At 39.0% G+C, this 16861-nt stretch overlaps 1 long non-coding RNA gene across 2 annotated transcripts in view; it reads right to left on the reverse strand.

Moving 5' to 3' along the window:
• Positions 1 to 321: 321 nt before the first annotated feature.
• LOC108446496 overlaps positions 322 to 16861 on the reverse strand; it is a 36055-nt gene continuing 19515 nt past the window's right edge. Inside the window, exons 2-3 of one of the 2 annotated variants that reach the window (XR_001861707.1) lie at positions 15537 to 15614; positions 322 to 2671 (exon numbers count right to left, since the gene is read on the reverse strand). This is a non-coding gene — a long non-coding RNA (uncharacterized LOC108446496). Of the gene's footprint in view, positions 2672 to 14836; positions 15615 to 16861 lie in introns of those variants that run through there. The other variant, XR_001861708.1, reaches the window with a different exon arrangement.

Below are 16861 nucleotides of genomic sequence, written 5' to 3' on the forward strand. Positions count from 1 at the left end.
CATAGATCGTGAGAGGAAAGTTTTGTAAACATATGAATAATATGCCAATTGGAGTACAGGAAGCCTGAAAGCTTTTTTTTTCTTTTTCCATCAGAAAAAATAAGAACAAAGACTTTTTTTCTACACAAAGATGCCATCAAAACCATTCTATGCAATTGTGCAGCCCTTCTATCCTAGAGCAAAATACAGTGGAATGAAGTCAATAAAGGAATCAAGTTTAAAACATCAAGAAAATAATAAGGGTTTTTAAGAGCAAAAGGGGTCACGTGCTTTTGGAGAAACATAATTCTAAATGTCAAGGACACAACACATTTTTAATCATTATTTTTCTCACTGATTTTATTGGGCCTTTCTTACTCTGGATGTAACAACTTTAGATCGCTAGTGAAAGCAAATGGAAGAATTAGGACAATGGTAAAGGTGAACTCGGGAAAAAAAATGAAACTGACCACAGCTGGATAAATCCTCTTCTTTAGTGTTAATTCAGAAAAACAGTAGGTATTATCTTTTTAAAGACAGTGTAAGCACTGCATGGTGCATTCCCTTTCTAGAAAGAGGACTAGATCATTGTCATAGCAGGACTGTAATAGGGTTGTAGGAAACTTGGTTTCCTTACTTCAGTCAGTGAGACAATCTATTCAAACTTCACATTTGTACAATCTCCTGCTATAGGAGAAAAATGAAGAGTGTTAATAATGTGGAAGAACAAGATAGCTAACACTACTGCTGGTTGCTATTTTTGCACTGTACCAGAAAGCAGGTACTGTTTTTGTCCTCTCATAAAATCCCTTCTGCTAGGGGTCATAGCCAGGCCCTGAATCCAGCACACTCTCATGCACTGTACCAGCACATCTGGCTGTGCCACCACCTACTCCCACCCATCCATAGATCCTGTTCGAATATTTCTGGGTTTTCAGCAGGTGAATATGCCTTGGGACAGACAGGCTTCCCTGTGCCCAGAAAAGCCAGGGTGTCCCTCTGAAAACAGCAAGCTGGAAACCAGCCCCTTTCACTGGGATGGGTTTAGGCAGCTCAGCTAGATGGAATGAGTGTGCTGGGTCTCTGTGAGAGGTTTATGCAGCCAGTTGTATATCCAGCAGTGGAAGATCTGCCTTGGTTTAGTGGCTGCTAACAGTGGAGGGCTTCTGCTTTGAAAGTGGTTTCTGTGTCAATGGTGTGTGGTGGGTTTACTCCAGCCGAGTGCCAGGTGCCCACCGAAGCTGCTCTATCCCTTTCCTCCTCAGAGAAGAGAGGAGGAGAGAAATATAGTGAAAGAAGAGAGAAAATATAATGAAAGGCTCCTGGACAGAGAAAAGGACAGGGAGAGATCTTTCACCATTACCGTCATGGGCAAAACAGCTTGGGGAAATTACCAATCAAATCAGAATAGAAATAAAAACTAAATCTTAAACCATCCACCCCTCCCTTCTTCCCAGGTTTAACTTCAGTCCAGATTTTGTCTATCGCCTTCTCTCCAGTGGAGCAGGGGAATGAGGAATTGGGGCTGTGGTCAATCCATCACACATTGTCTCTGCCGTTCTTTTCTTTTCAGGGGGAGGACTCCTCACTCTGCCTCTGCTCCAGTGTGGGGGTCCCTCCAACAGGACACAGTCCTCCACAAACTTTTCAAATATAAGTCCTTCCCAGGGGTTGTAGCTCTTCTGCTCCAGTGTCGGTCCCTCCACAGGATGCAGTCCTTCAGGAACACACTGCTCCAGAGTGGGTACTCCATGAGGTCCCAGGTCCTGCCAGCAAACCTGCTCAGTGTGAGCTCCTCTCTCCGTGGGGCCACAGGTCCTGCCAGGACCCTGCTCCAGCCTGGGCTTCCCACAGGATCACAGCCCCTTTCAGGCCTCCACCTGCTCCAGTGTGGGGTCCTCCACAGGCTGCAGCTGGATCTCTGTTCCCCCATGGACCTCTATGGACTGGAGGGTCACATCCTGCCTCACCACGGGCTGCACCACGGGCTGCAGGGGAAGCTCTGCTCTGGTGCCTGGAGCGCTTCCTGCCCTTCCTTCTGCACTGACCTCGGTGTCTCCAGAGCTGTTTCTCCTGCATAGTCTCACTCCTCTCTCTGGCTGCTGTTGGCCAGAAGATCCCTCCTTTTCTTAAATCTGTTATCCCAGAGGCACTACCACCATTGCTGATGAGCTCAGCCTTGGCCAGCAGCAAGGCCATCCTGGAGCTGGCTGGAAATGGCTTTGTTGCCCATGGAGGAATCTTTTGGCAGGTTCTCACAGAAGCCACTCCTCTAGCTCCCTCAATACCAAACTCTTGTCATGCAACAGCTCCTGCAGCAAACACAGGGGCCAGTGCTGGATGCCTGCCTGCCTCGTCTGGGTCCTGCAGGCACCGTGGGGCAGTGCCTGCCACAGCTGAGGAGGCCTGCATGTCTCCCACTCCTCCTGGCAGACTGAGTCCTGGCTGAGACCAACAGAGGCAGCAGCCTAGGAGGAGACTGGAACACCATCAGTAACTCTGATAGCAAGGTTAGACAGTGGTGACTGGCACTCAGAGCAAATGAAAAATAGACACAAACCAGCCCAGTCAAACTAGCAGGTGTTTAACTCCATGTTCCCTGTGCTCTCTGAAGTGGTGGCTGTGGCTCCAACATTAGCTGGTCACCTCTAAAGTGTTTGTCTGTGTGTACAAGATCGGAACACGACATGTCCTATAGGAAACAAAAATTGAGAGTTATAAGTCATCAAGACAGGTGTCATTTTCTGAGAGTAATATAGTGATCTAGTTTATTTACAGCCAGTCATAACAGCAAAAGAGCAGAACATAAATCTTGAAAAGGGTGTCAAAGGTGGAAAGACAACTGTGGAAGAACATACATGCAAGAAGAAAGGAGAGAATTGGAGACTGTAATTATTTTTGCCTTATTTATCCCTACATATTTTAGATATATCATTAATTAAAATGATATAAGTGTGATGGCATGTCTTTTGTTCTGCAAATGGGTTATGAGGAAATGGAAAGTCTGAATCTTCTTGGTGTAGATAAGCTGTAGCAAAATTTACAGGAAAAAAATCAGTCTGGAGAAAAGAGTCAGTAAGGATCACATAGTTCAGTAGAACAAATTCAAACTCCTTTTAAGTGTTTCCATCACTGCTTTTTTTCTGTATCTCTGCTGGCTATCATCTAGGTTGTACACAGTCTGAATTCATAGAAACGAAAGCCCCCTTTAAAAGTCAATCAGACTTTTCAGCATATGAGTTACACATCAAAAATAGATTGAATAAAATAGAATGTCCATGAATACATCCTATCATCCCTTCATCTAATCACAGAAGTAATGACTCATTTTTATGACACAGAAGATATTGATACATCAATAAACTATTACTTCAGGTTCTTAATTTTTATTCTTAATCCAATTAATTAAAAATTTTTTTAGAAGTTATACATTCTATTCATGGTTACCATGGAGAGTGAAAGTACATAGTGTAACATTAGTTCTGACTCTATTAATATGACATTATCAGTTTGGTTATGTTTCAGCTATTTCACCAATAATAACTATGAAAATCAAGAGAACCACGATGTTTATATGACTGTCATAAGCTGTTAACCACTAAATTATATGGCAGCCATGTGATTTCTTGGCATTTATTAGGAGATTCTGTTCACTATCATAAAGAATTTGTAACCCAAAAATGCAAAAAAACCTATGTGTATTCAGAACACTCTCATCCACTGTTAAGAATGTTTTTTATCTCTTTGAACAACATCTTTGCTCTGCAAAGAGACTGTATTGCTGCAAAAGAACTGTTTTGCACAGACAAGTGGATCCAAACTTTTCAGCCTTCACAGTGCTCAAAAGCTGCTATTCCTGGAAAGGAGACAATCCCTCCCATTTGTATGACATCATGGTAGTTTGTCAAGTTGCATCAGGTGACTTTGAATTTCCCCTGTCCTGTGAAGACCAAACAGCTGCTGATGGACTCTTGTAAATCTGACCTACAGCTGTAGATGAATTCTTAACATTTAGATATCAAATAGAATAGCTATAGGCAAAGAATTTTTTGGTTTTGTCTTGAAAAATGTGCCTTTGCATTCCATCAGGTTGATGCAAAATTTGCTGAAGTGATTTTCATTGCTTTTGCAAATCCATTCTTAAGAGGAGTCTCCCTTTAAAGTTTTTGAAAGTTTTGAAATAAGGAAATTAAATCCTTGTAAAAAGAAAATGGAAAAGTTTATCAAGTATCTGTCCAATTTTGAATACTAGACTTTTTTATCAATAGTCATGAAGAAGTTACAAGCATCTAAGAGAGCCACTGATAGTTACTGATATTTATATACAGATCTATGGGAAATGTAATAATGCTGAATACACTCTGAACTGATCCTTTTCAATCTGCAACTTAATGCACATTCCAGAACTTCCTACTCCAAGGAGCAATTCATCCATAATGAAAACAGAATATACTTCATAAGGTAAAGTTGCAGTTTTGGTGCATCTGTGGCTTTCTTCCTCCCCGCTTTAGACAGGAATATGCAACAGAAAGCAGCTAGGCAGGGCCAATGTGATTTCACACAGAAAAATATTTCACATGGATGTCAAGATAGCAGGTGCTATTACCAGCACTCACAAAGTGAGGTCAGAGGACTCACAGGATATATTTCCAATCTGTTTTGAATGCATATTTTTTTAGGTTTTTTTCTGTTTATCTTTTTAATGTAATATTATATATATATATATATTTAATATTTTAAAATTAAAAGAGGAATTTGGGTCAAGTAATATTTCTTTTTATCCTCCTCTTATGAGAAAAAGAAGTGGCTAAAGTAACATTATTTCTACATCTTTGGTTTTACTTTCAACATAACACCATTTGAAAATTTTTAACATCATATTCTTATACTGACTTGAATACAGACACGTCTTATGACCTTCACATCTTTTAGATGACAAAATCCCTTTACATTTTCTGCTTCTGAAAGAAAAATTGATTCTATAATGCACTGCAAAATTGCACGATCTTCTAAGTTATTGTGGGCGACCTTAATATTTTATACAGACAGACAGGATAGAAAGTCATGTGATGAGTGGAAAGTTTCAGTAAAATGTGACAAGGAAATTGTTTTGATTTAAATATGAATGTTCACAAGAAGAGAGGAGATGTGTTACATCAGTCAGCATTTTATTTCTCGATAGATTTTGGAGTGATATCTTCTTTTTTGAAGAAGCACCAAACGCACCAAAAAATGGCTTAAATGGCTTAAAAGTAATTTGCAAGGAGAAATACTGCACACAACTTCACCGGTGTGGTGGATAAAATATGTGTCTTGAAGTTAATTGAGATGAGCGAGCATCCATAGATATTCTGGTAAGTTGAGTGGATATTAGATGAAGTTCAGAAAGCAGACAGTGTTCATAAAAACTCAAATAACAGCCTGAATAACTTCCAGCTCTGGAAAAAATCTAAAAAAAAAATTTAAAGTGGGAAAAAGCCCACATGGTTAATTAATTTTCACATACAAAAGTAAAAGTTTGTGGGCCCTTTAAAACTCTTATTGAAATTCTTTTTTCCATTCCAGTATTCACATATTGGTAGAAGGAGCACAGTCTGATTTTCTCCTGTCAGGTTAAAAAAACAAAACAAAACACTAAATCCCAGGAAGAGAAGAAAAAATCTCCAAAACTCTGAAAGTAAAGCAGGTAAAATGTAGTTGTTCTTTCTTGATCCAGACTGACCTTGCAGTACTGGCAGTTTCAATGTTTTTCTGCAGTGTTTTGTGAGCAACTGTCACATGACATAAGTGATAGAAAGTATTTGTGAAAGGTACTGCATAAATGATTTTACACATGATTTTCTGCTACTTCATGAGTTAAAAAATCAAATATCCATAACTTGCTGCAATCCTAAGGTGAAATATGCATAAGAAGAACCCCAATTGTCTCAGTTCTTGACCAACCTTAAAAATAAAAGGTACTGTTTGCACTTATATATAAACAAGGACAAGCCACCTAGCAACGCACAAAGCTGCTTTGGTGTTTCTTAACTTTGGGATTTTGACTCAAATATTGCTAGGGCTTTAACTGCTGCCTATGAGATATTTTTAATTTAAAATAAAAATCCCAATCCTACATAGTTCATTTTAGTTTATGGATTGACTGTTGCCTTTGAGCCTTAATCAGTTTATGTTACCAATCTCTTTGCTGTAGTGCTTGGAGGAGTTAAAATTGGAGACTAGCTAAACACATTGGTTTACACCACTTTATTTATGTTTCTTTATGTTTCATATGCTTCTATAGAGCTTCACAGCATTCATCCATTTCCCATCTGCTTATCTGAAAAGCAGAAGGTTCAAAAATACCAATACATACCAGACATACAAATCATTATTACAGGCTTTGTCTGGCAGTCTTAAAACTGGTAACGTTCAGGTGCACATAAATCATCCGTTGCTTTTACAGAGAAGTAAACTCTTGCTAAACAAGATTTTTAAAGCTCTTTTTCAGAACCAGGGCTTCAAGAAGTTATCAGGACATTGGGAATTACCAGTTCTCCATCTGATACAACTCAGAAAATGACTTTCTACACACATGCACACAGAGACACAGGGAAATTAAAATAGCTACTTAAAACATAAGTTTTATTAGTTGAAAGGAAACATCCTAAATTACTTCAAATGTGTGACAGTAGCAATTCAGTAAAATAAAAAAAGAGAGAGAATTGGTGGAGTGCACATACAATTCCATCATTAACCTTCATACTCTAACGCACCAAAGAAATATCAAAGTCAAAACAACAACAAAACCCCTGTATTACTCTTGAGCCAGGGGAACTTTGCCAAGTTTAAGAAAAGATTATTGAAAAACATCTCACAACTTACATGATGTGCAGACGGAAAAAATTTATGAGAACTATCTCATGACTAATGCTAACTCCATCTGATAGTACTTGCAGTTGACAGAAGGAAGACATACTAAAACAAATCAAAATATGTTTATGCTTATATTAATTATGGGCTGCTTCCTCTCCCTTTTTCTCTTGAAGCCAGCAGTAACTCAGAAAACTGATCTCAAATAGGGCTATTTCTTCCCCCACCCCCCAATGACACTGACTTGACACTGGAAAAAAAATTAGTCTGATTCGTTACCTTACTGAGATGCTGGCTGTGAGATTCATTCATTCTTCAATCATGGGATTATATGAAAAGCTGCTATCTATAAATTGACTAGGTGTTTGAAAGCACCTGAATCTTCTCAATCTATCCAGCTTCCTTGGGAGACCAGTAACTTCACCCTTAGGCAAGAAAAAAATGTAATATTTTTTCCTCTCTCTGAGTTTAAATTTACAAAAGGCCTAAGAATACTTCAAAAATGGGCCTTCTTCGGGGTTGATGCTTCTGCTTAACCCCTTCACTGTGGTCTGAGGCATTCTGTACCACCTTCTCTAACTGAAACTAAGCGTCACATATTGACTGAATTAAAGGCTCTGTACAGATACAGGGGAAAATCTAATGAGATTCAGAATGTTTGTTAGGAGTATTATTTCCACAACTGTAGCTTCACCTAGGCTGAAAAAAAATCATATTTGGGAGTGTATTGAAAGCAAAGCAAAGCAAAACAAAAACCAGCTTATTGCTCTTCTACCCTTCTACCCACAAACACAAGGAAAGTTGGACAAGGAAAAATCAGCACAGGGAATAGAAATAAGACCACTTTATATAGGTAGACTGACAGGTCTGTCACTCTATTCCCCCTCTTTGCATCTTGTTATCAAATCAGACACCCTTGGAAAGAATTTTAGATTGCCTTGTGTTCCAGGAAGTTTCCAAATATTTCAACTTCAGGTTTATTTGAGAAGAATGTGCTGGAATGAGACCCACTCTCTCCCTCTCTGTTCTTTAGCCAAGCAGACTCTGTTTTTCCACCTTCACAAATGAAAAAGTTCAGAAGGCTCAGGGTGTTTAGTGGTTTCATTTTACATTACAACACCATCCTGAAATCCTGCACAGGTTTGAGCACACATCTCTGGAACGATATACTAAGAGCAGTGTCACTCTTTCAATATTAAAAAACAAACAAACAAAAAACCCACAAGATCAGTTTAGAAAGCAGAACACCTCTGATTTATGAAAATAATATACATGCCTAAGCAGTATCTCTGACTTATTTTGTTCAAAAACTTTATGGAGAGCTCTCAGATTGAAAGAAAAGCAAAGTCTGAATTTAGCATGGGTGTATTTAGCTTAGCTTTATCTCCAGACTGGCAGCTAGCTGCCTATCAAAAGGTTTCAAGTAAAGTTCTTGATTGTAGGTCAGTCCTCAGTGGATAAATCACAGAAGCAGGCACAGATAAGGTGCATGATTGGCTGTTCTCCTGCTGAGGAGAGACTGCATTAAGTTAGACTAATGAATACTGAATCATTTTCTCATCCTCAGGGTGGACACCCCTTGTCAGGGCTGAGTCACTGTGCAAGCAGTATGCTGAAGTGATTTAAAATGCAGCAGCCTCTAGTGCTGGTGACAGATGGATATAAACTTGGGCATGATACATACTCATTTCTAGGCCTTCACAAGGCATGAGTACAAATATACAAGAAAACAAAAGATAAACTGTGATAAAAGTCTCCCATTTGTGCATACTTGAGGAAAGTGTAAAGTGGACACCTTTTCATAGACATTAAAAATGACCAAAGAGGACTCTCTTCTAGGGTAGTCGGAGGTAGATAATTTATTCCGAGGTTACTTTTCTGCTTTTCTTTCCTTTCCGGAAGACTACAGAACCTCCTGCAATAACCAGTGCGTTACCTCTGCATAATGAAACTGCATCTTTTACATTTTCTGCGGAAAACCTCTTCTGATGTGCTCACCACTTTACCTAGTCATTTGAAGGTATTAGAGAATCAAAACTGCAGATATGAAAAGCTAGAGGTACATTCTGATTTTGTCACTTGCATTTTAAATAGAAATATGTGATCTTGTGAGAGAGAGAGGAGATAAAAGGCACTTCAGCACTAACTTCAGCACTACCTAAACACTCTGAAGGAAAGGATTGATTAAATGAATATTATTAGAATCTGGGTGAGGAATTACACAATAGTTTCCAACTTGGCTGAGAGATAACGTCTTGTGGGCTTGACTTTGCCTTGGGTTATGATTTCTGTTTGTACAATCCGGATGCTTGGCATGGGCAGCTGCTCAAAAGCCTTGCAAGTAGGGAATTGTGGTGAGCTCCCAGGGGCCTTGCAAGTAGGGAATTGTGGTGAGCTCCCAGGGGCCTCAGTGACCAGCTTGGGACCAGCCCAGGAAACATGGTAGCTCCTACTGCTTGCCAGGGGGACTTTCATGAAGGTCAAACTGTTTGCTTTCAAAAGTTGCCTTTAGTCGAGCATTTGAAAAGAACTTTTCACAACCCTGTGATTTATTTCTCTGTGGTGAACCCTCGTTAGTCAAGAAGCGCAAATAATGCTGCCTTGGCACAGAGCACCAATAGAACATATCCTGTAAGGAATGCTGTTCATGAAAGAAAAAAGGGTAATGAAACTTCATAATATACATGCATGAATTCTTCTAGCTACTCTGTCAAACCGTAGCCTATGGAAACCTAAATTGAAAAGCTGCTCAGGAAAGGCAAAGGGTGGCTATGAATAGTCACCAGCAGAACAGCTTTATGAAAACAATAGCTCTAATACTTGCATGCTCTTCTATGGCATTTAAAGCATTGCTGTTCATTGTAGAAAATGGGACTTTTATGCTGACCTTCTGTTTTACCACTGGGGAAGCTAATGCTTGCATTGCAAGGGGAAAGCTGATTGGTTGTTTTTCATTATGGTATGTGTCACAAATGAGAATGTCAGGAAGGTCTGAAATTTCATCTCATCCAAATCGATTAGTGTTAATGTTCTTCTCATTATGATTTCATCAGGATTAATTAACGGAATCTGTGAATGATATGCTGCACATATTTGATATGCAAAACCAAACCAACTGTACAATTTATATTTCCTTACAGCTGGTGCTTCCCATATTCAGTTAGGAGTATAGAATACATGTCCACAGTGTAGACTAATGCAGCTTGCCTTCCTGAACCATGAAGTGCCCTGGATGTCAGTGAAGCCTGTGCTAGCAGCTGACCCTGCTGGAGTCACAGCTTCTGCCCTGCACAGCCAGCCCAGAAAGCAATGGACTCATTTCCTTACCAGCTCAGGAGGTTCAATGCACGTTCAGATTACACTGGTATAAATACATCTTGGCTATTGCGTTTAAAAATAGTTCAGGATAAACTTCTGGAATGTCCAGTATTTGTTTTCAGACTCATCCAGTGGTCACTCAGAGCGCTCTATAAATTGCCTGACTGGCATGATTCATCAGTAAGTATACACAGTAGACACAGGAGTGGGCTGCTTATAATTCTCAGGAAAGTGCTCATCATCAGCAGAGAGAAATTGCTGTTGATGGCAATGGTAGTGTCCAATTAACCCCTCTCTACATAAATATCTGAATTTTTAGAAAAGCCATTTTTAAGTGTCTTTTTTGTTGTTATTGTTGTTGTTATTTTGGGGTTTTTTGTTGGCAGATCACAAGATAAAAATTTTATGTCCTTTTTATCTTTTTTAAAACATGACAAACCATCTTTGTAGGCAACAAGGTCTTCATGTATTGCTATATTTTGAGGCACAGAAGCAAAATAGGGCAAATCTGTTTTCTGATTTCACTGGTCTTGGCACTGTCTCCTGGATATTTACATCTTAATTTCTTCCACTCAGATGTGGTATTTGATTTAAGTGTTTGTGAAAACTACCAATCTGACAGTCCTGCAGACCGAAGCCTTCCATTTATTCATCCATTAACTACAAAGTTCAAGTTTTCCTTTCAAATTAAAGTGCTTCTATCCATGCTGGCCAGACCACCTCGAGGGAGGAATCATTTAGATTCCAACCACACTCGCACTCCATCCTCACTCTTGCGAATGCCAGCAAGAAGCCATTTTCTGCCAGCTGTTGCATATTTCTAATGGACACACTTGTCTATAGGGCATAACGTGATCAGGTAACTTCTAGAAGATAAAAATACCAGGTTACTCCCAGTCTGGGCTGGACTTGAACTGATACTCCAGGAGGAAATTATTCTCTCCGATTACCAGTCCAGATACACTTTGGACTTTTTGGGGGGGTCTAAGAAGTATCTTAATGAAAGTATATGTATTTTTAAAATATAGTCACTAAAAATTCAGTGGACTATCCAAATTTCAGTCTGTAGTAGCTGCATTGAGCTGTGGCTTATACTTAATAGGTAGGGAAAACAGAGCATAGTATAAATGCAACATGTTATACCTGGTAGACATTTACTGAAACAGTGTCAGGTTTTGAAACAGCTTGTATTAACTCTGCACCTGTACAGTGCAGAAAGAATCCAGAAAGAAGTTGAAGTTTGCTCAGCTAAATCCTTTTTCAGGCAGCTAAAAATGAGTTTTTCACTGAAAAGCTTATTTTCCCCATTTTTTCATATTTCTGAAAAGACATAAAAGAAAATAGATTGATTCTAAAGTAACAGAAGGACCAACATAGGGATGATGAGCATATTCCAGTCATATGGATTATGGGAGAAATCCAAAACCTTCAAGTTCTTATTTTCCCGTAAGACAGCCAATTCTGACACTTTAATATATAGGCACAGATATGTCAGAGGGGGAGCAAAGAGGCAATTCTTTCCTATCTCCTGTTGCAGGTTAATGGCTTTGGTACCACACATGCTACTGGCACTGCACTGTAGCAGCTAATGAAGAGCCTCACCGTTTTGGGGACAAAGTAGAGAGAGATGTGGTAGATTCTCCAGAAGCTGTATTGAGCCTCCCATTTGTGCCGTTGCCACTGGTTTGGGATGGAAAGGAGCTTGGTTAGGACTTCATTACGCTGTATGTGGCACATTTGGTTCTTGGTGTGTGACCAAAGAGGGTGCTGAGCTCACCATTCATGTTACAAAGGCATATGTTTCTGGATTATTGATTTCTCTAGTGTTTTCAACTACTTCGAGTGCCCTGAAAACCCACGATAATTTTTTTCTGGGAGAGAAAGTATGAGTGCTGCTAGTGTGGGCTCTAGTAAGGGGTTGAGAAGGCAAGTGGGACAAATGCTCTCAGGGGCAGTGGGATGCATGTGCTGTATAGCTGAAGCCTTGGCAACAACTGGAAATTGCTGTCAATGGTGTCATATATATTGACCAGTCTGCAAGTTCAATCCAGACCACCATGTCAAACAAGAGACCTTATCCTATTAAATCTGAACCGTGAACTTGGAAAAGAACTCACAGTAGATAAGACAGAAAAGTAAAATGCCTATATGCCTTTCCCTGTTTCAGCTTCCTATCTTCCTCTGCTGCCCAGGGTGGTTTTATTTGCTTCTTATGGCGCTTTGTTAAGGAACGGATCAAAATCATCCAAGTTTTACTTAGGCAGAATTTTTCTTCCACATCTTATTTCTTTTCTGTCTTTTTTTCCTGTCTAGAACAACCAGCCTTAGGCCTTTGAAAAAAATCTTGACAAACAACCCCGTGTTCTGCTTTGCCAGCTGACTGATGGATTAGTTACAGGTATGCTTGCCTAGGCTGCCTCTTCTGCAGAGCTGCCAACAGTGCTTCCATATGAATGAGTGATCACCAGCACTCACAGTCTTCTTCTGTTAGACCTGTATCACTTTCTACCTCTACACAGATGAAGATACCTGGATAGGCAAAAGCTTCAATCAATTTGCTGTTTGGACCCTGTCACATACAATGTGAGTCCGCAATATTAAAGAGAACTCACAGGAGGTGAAACAGATATAAGAAAAACCTAGCACTTGCTAGCCAAGTGCAAATAGCTAGTCCTGTAATGAACTGAGAAATCTAAGTCTCTCAGCTGGAATCCATCTATTTTTCCCTTGTGTTAAGGCCTTTGGGTTTATTATAGTGGTATTTTAACCTACTGGTAGACTGAAAGCAATATGAGGCATAGCCACTACATTCAGGAGGGAAATTTTGTACATTGTAAGGATGCTGCAAGCTTTTTTCTTCCTAGCAGGCAGGAAGAATTAGATTTGCCAATTCCCCAGTCTACAGTGCTTTTCTGAGAATTTTGAATTTTAAACTTCAACTTTTAGACTAACAGGCCAAAAAGCTGACTAATTCCTAGCTGTATCCTAAGATCGGGCTTCAGTCTGTGGGAGGGAAATTTTCACTGTGGAAATCTCTTTTTCTCTGAGGTAGAGGTGGCACTATAGGCAAAACAGAGAAAAAGCAGTGCCTTTTGCCCCCTGCCCTTTCCTGGGAGGTGCATTGGGGAGTTCAGGAGTTCAGACAACTATTTAAGTTAATTTTGCTTGAAAGCCTTAAGCCAGATGAGTTGCTCCCACACAAGAAGAGAAAGGAAACAAGAAATAAAGAGAAGCTGGATGTGGAGAATTTCCAGTCCCTTTGACAGTTTGGTTGCCAGAGTTTTCCAGGAGGGCAAAGATGCAGTCTAGACAGGAACTCAGCCATACCCTGGGCCAGTGACTGCATCTCTGAGTGGTGCTTTGACACTGTTTCCCTTTAGCTTTCTCTTTTTAATCTGGGAGAACCCTACAGACTAAGGTAGATATCTTAGGTGGAGAAACAGACAATGCAGATAGAGCATGCATGCAAATAGCACGTAGATCCATAGGAAATATCCTGGAAAACATTATGAGGTTATGCTTAGGATATTTGCAGCTGGACTAGACAGCCTGTCAATGGACATTTGGAGAGCGTTGTTTGGAGCAGGCATTTCCAGATGTTCATAAAAGATTGAGAAGCTTTGGATGGTCAACCCAAATCATTTTGTGGCTTATCACATCCCATTGACCAGTTCAGCATTTCTGGCTTCTATTATAGTGCATAGGCCCCTTATATCCACCTACATCCACCATGATCCTCAAAACTGGTGGCAACTCACTAAAAAAATCAGCATGCAGTATGGAACCCTTTGGTTTATGATTTATTTATTTCCAGCTCAGCTTCTAATTTTACAAAAGAAGCAAAAAAAAAAAGTCAGCATGCATCAATAAGAGATTAATCTTACATCCCTCTCAAAAATAACTGTTCATAGTTTTTCTCGTTTGTCAGGAACTGTCCTTTTATTCTCAGCAAGTAGCTTCCTGTTATGTGGTTGATGTGCAGATGGTCACTCCTTCACCTTTAGATCCTACAGTGGGCAGACTTAGTAAGCAGTGGTCCTTCTCAACCTGCAAAGCACTCTGTCAAAGGCCATTTCATTTCTTAAAAGAAGTTAATTACACAGTGGATGTGTTTACTTAGATTCTTAGTTTTATTGTGCCCAGCCATCTTGTTGTGACAACACAAAAACCTAATGGAAAGTTAAGGTTGAGCAGAGTCATTAGAAAAGCCAGTGTAAATCTTGATTTCTGCCAGACCTGGGTGACTGGAGGTCAGGTACTGCAATTTTTAATTTTACAACCATAAGCACTGAGTTTGGAAAAGGATAAGTAATTTATTTCTCTTTTGTTAAAGCATGGGTAAATATATTCATGTCACTAAAACATTTGCATTATTAAAGCATTTGAATGAACATGAATAAATTACTAATCTGAAAAGGCTGTAATTATTTTTGCTCAGACAAAAACAAATAACGTTTTTTGCAGCATCTTTAGGCTTGGATGGTACATTTGCCCTTGTGTAGCTGAGTCACCTGGATCAAAGCCACTTTTGAATAAGACATAGAAAAAATGAAGTATTTGAAAAAATATTTGCTGTCAGCTTCCTCTATTGGAACTACAAAAATAATTGTACTTCTGATTTTACTTTGTTGGAAAAAAAAGAACAACAACAACAACAAACAAAAAAAAACCAAACACCACACGTTGGAAAAAAAAGAACAACAACAAACAAAAAAAAACCAAACACCACACTAACCCTTAATTTATTTGGTCAAACCAAAATGGTGTTAACCATCTTCAGTGACCTTTTTCTTAGCTGACAGACAAAGCTGAGTAATCAGCCAGCTGTGGTAAAAAAGAAAGCCATGTACCTGATGCAGTCTGGTTCTGAATTATCATTTGTGATACCTGTGGATCCCTCAGGAATGCTTCAGCATTTTGAATATTTTGTCTTTCTGTCCAGACACTGAAAAAATGTTCAAGACTGTTCATTCACAGAAAATATATATTTCATTTCTGAATATACAGAGCTGGATTTAATAGCATTCTTGTTTCCTTTTTTTCCTAGAAACTTTTCTTTTCCTTTCTAGCTTTGGGAATTCCAAGTATCTCCAGTGTTAAACATTTTCTCTATAAGTAGTAGCAGACTGACATTTGAAGGAACTGACATGAAAAAAGACTGACTCATTTTAGATGTCTTTGCTGCCAAAACAACAAAAAAAAAATAAAAAGAAACACTAGTTGAAACATGGGAAATTATGATTAGATGCTAGAAACAAAAAATTCACAGTGAGGCCGATCATCCCCTGGAACAGCTTGTCAAGAGATGTTGCATGATCTCTACCCTTGGAGATATTCAAAACTCAACAGGACGTGGCTCTGAGCAAGTTGATGTAAGTTGTCCTTACTTTTGAAGAAGCAGCAGGAGCTGAATAAAGTGACCTCTGGAAGTCCCTTCCAGCTTGAATGATTCTGTAGTTCAGAGCCTGCCACATGACACATGACAGCAAAGTATTGTTTACGATCATTGTCAGTTCTCAGATTTTAGGTTCAAGATATAATTATCTTTCCTGGTGTATAGATTGCCTTGAATTCTACAGCAAGAAATACATTCATATTCATGCCACCATCTTTATAAAACAGACCTGCAACCATTTTTTCCTTGGAAAATTGTTCTTCATATAGCAAGTTCTTGTTCAAGCAGGAGCAATCCCATAAAAGTTTGTAAGTTATATTTTGGTACAACGTTAGGATTAGATTGTGCTGGCAAACAGAACATATAAGTGAAATATACTCCTTTAAGTTTACTGAATGCTTAATGATAAGTCTACTTCATATATAATATATATACATTATATATGAAATTAATTTACCAACAACTTTTTTGAAAATTGAGGGGTCTTTGGAAATCAAAGCAATGATAATGGAACTTCATGACTTCCTGTGATATGCAGTGTAAGAATCAAAAGTGGTCTGGAGGAGTTAAGGTGTGCTTACCATATTATACATATATGCTTGATACCTGCTGCAGGCAATAGTGAAAATGCCTCAGCAACTGAAAAAGCAAGCATAGAAATATCTCATTTGAAGCATACTTTCTTTCTTCTTTTCTTTTCCCCCCTCTCTGCTGTTTTTTAAATTTGTTCAGCTTAGCGTGTTGGAAATACCCAATTTGGTTTTACCTTCATTCGATAAGGAAATCATTAATAATGGGATGGCATAGGATGTTGAAATGAGAAACATACCACTCAATACTTAGTTTGTCTCCCAGTTTCACTTGGTTAGCAAAGTTTCCTCTAGAAAAGGCAGAATGAAAGAAGTCTGACTGAATTTAGCTGGTTTTGTCATACTCTGCCTTCCTTTCTGATTTATATTTTATTAAGCAAAAAGTTAAGCAAAAGTTATAAATAATGTGTTAGCCAGAGGCATCCTCATCCATGACTTAATGGTACTAAAGACTTCCCACATTTCCACACAATTTTAAAAAGAAGACACGGAGCTTCTGAGAAAAGAAAAGAATTTCAGGTTCTGGGCAGCAGCACCACACCTATTGTTACTAGTTTAACCAATTTTAGGAATGCCTAGAGAGCATGGATTAGCAGAGCTAGTATACATGATAACTAATAACTGCTCTTGCTCTTTCATGAGAGTCAGCACTACCAAAGAAATACCTGTGAGAACCAGATCTACTGCATGTAAATCCTTCACAGGAGAAAGAAATACACATTGCTAA

The sequence above is a fragment of the Corvus brachyrhynchos genome, unplaced genomic scaffold, assembly GCF_000691975.1.
Source record: "Corvus brachyrhynchos isolate BGI_N302 unplaced genomic scaffold, ASM69197v1 scaffold32, whole genome shotgun sequence".
In the NCBI taxonomy this organism is placed as follows: domain Eukaryota; kingdom Metazoa; phylum Chordata; class Aves; order Passeriformes; family Corvidae; genus Corvus; species Corvus brachyrhynchos.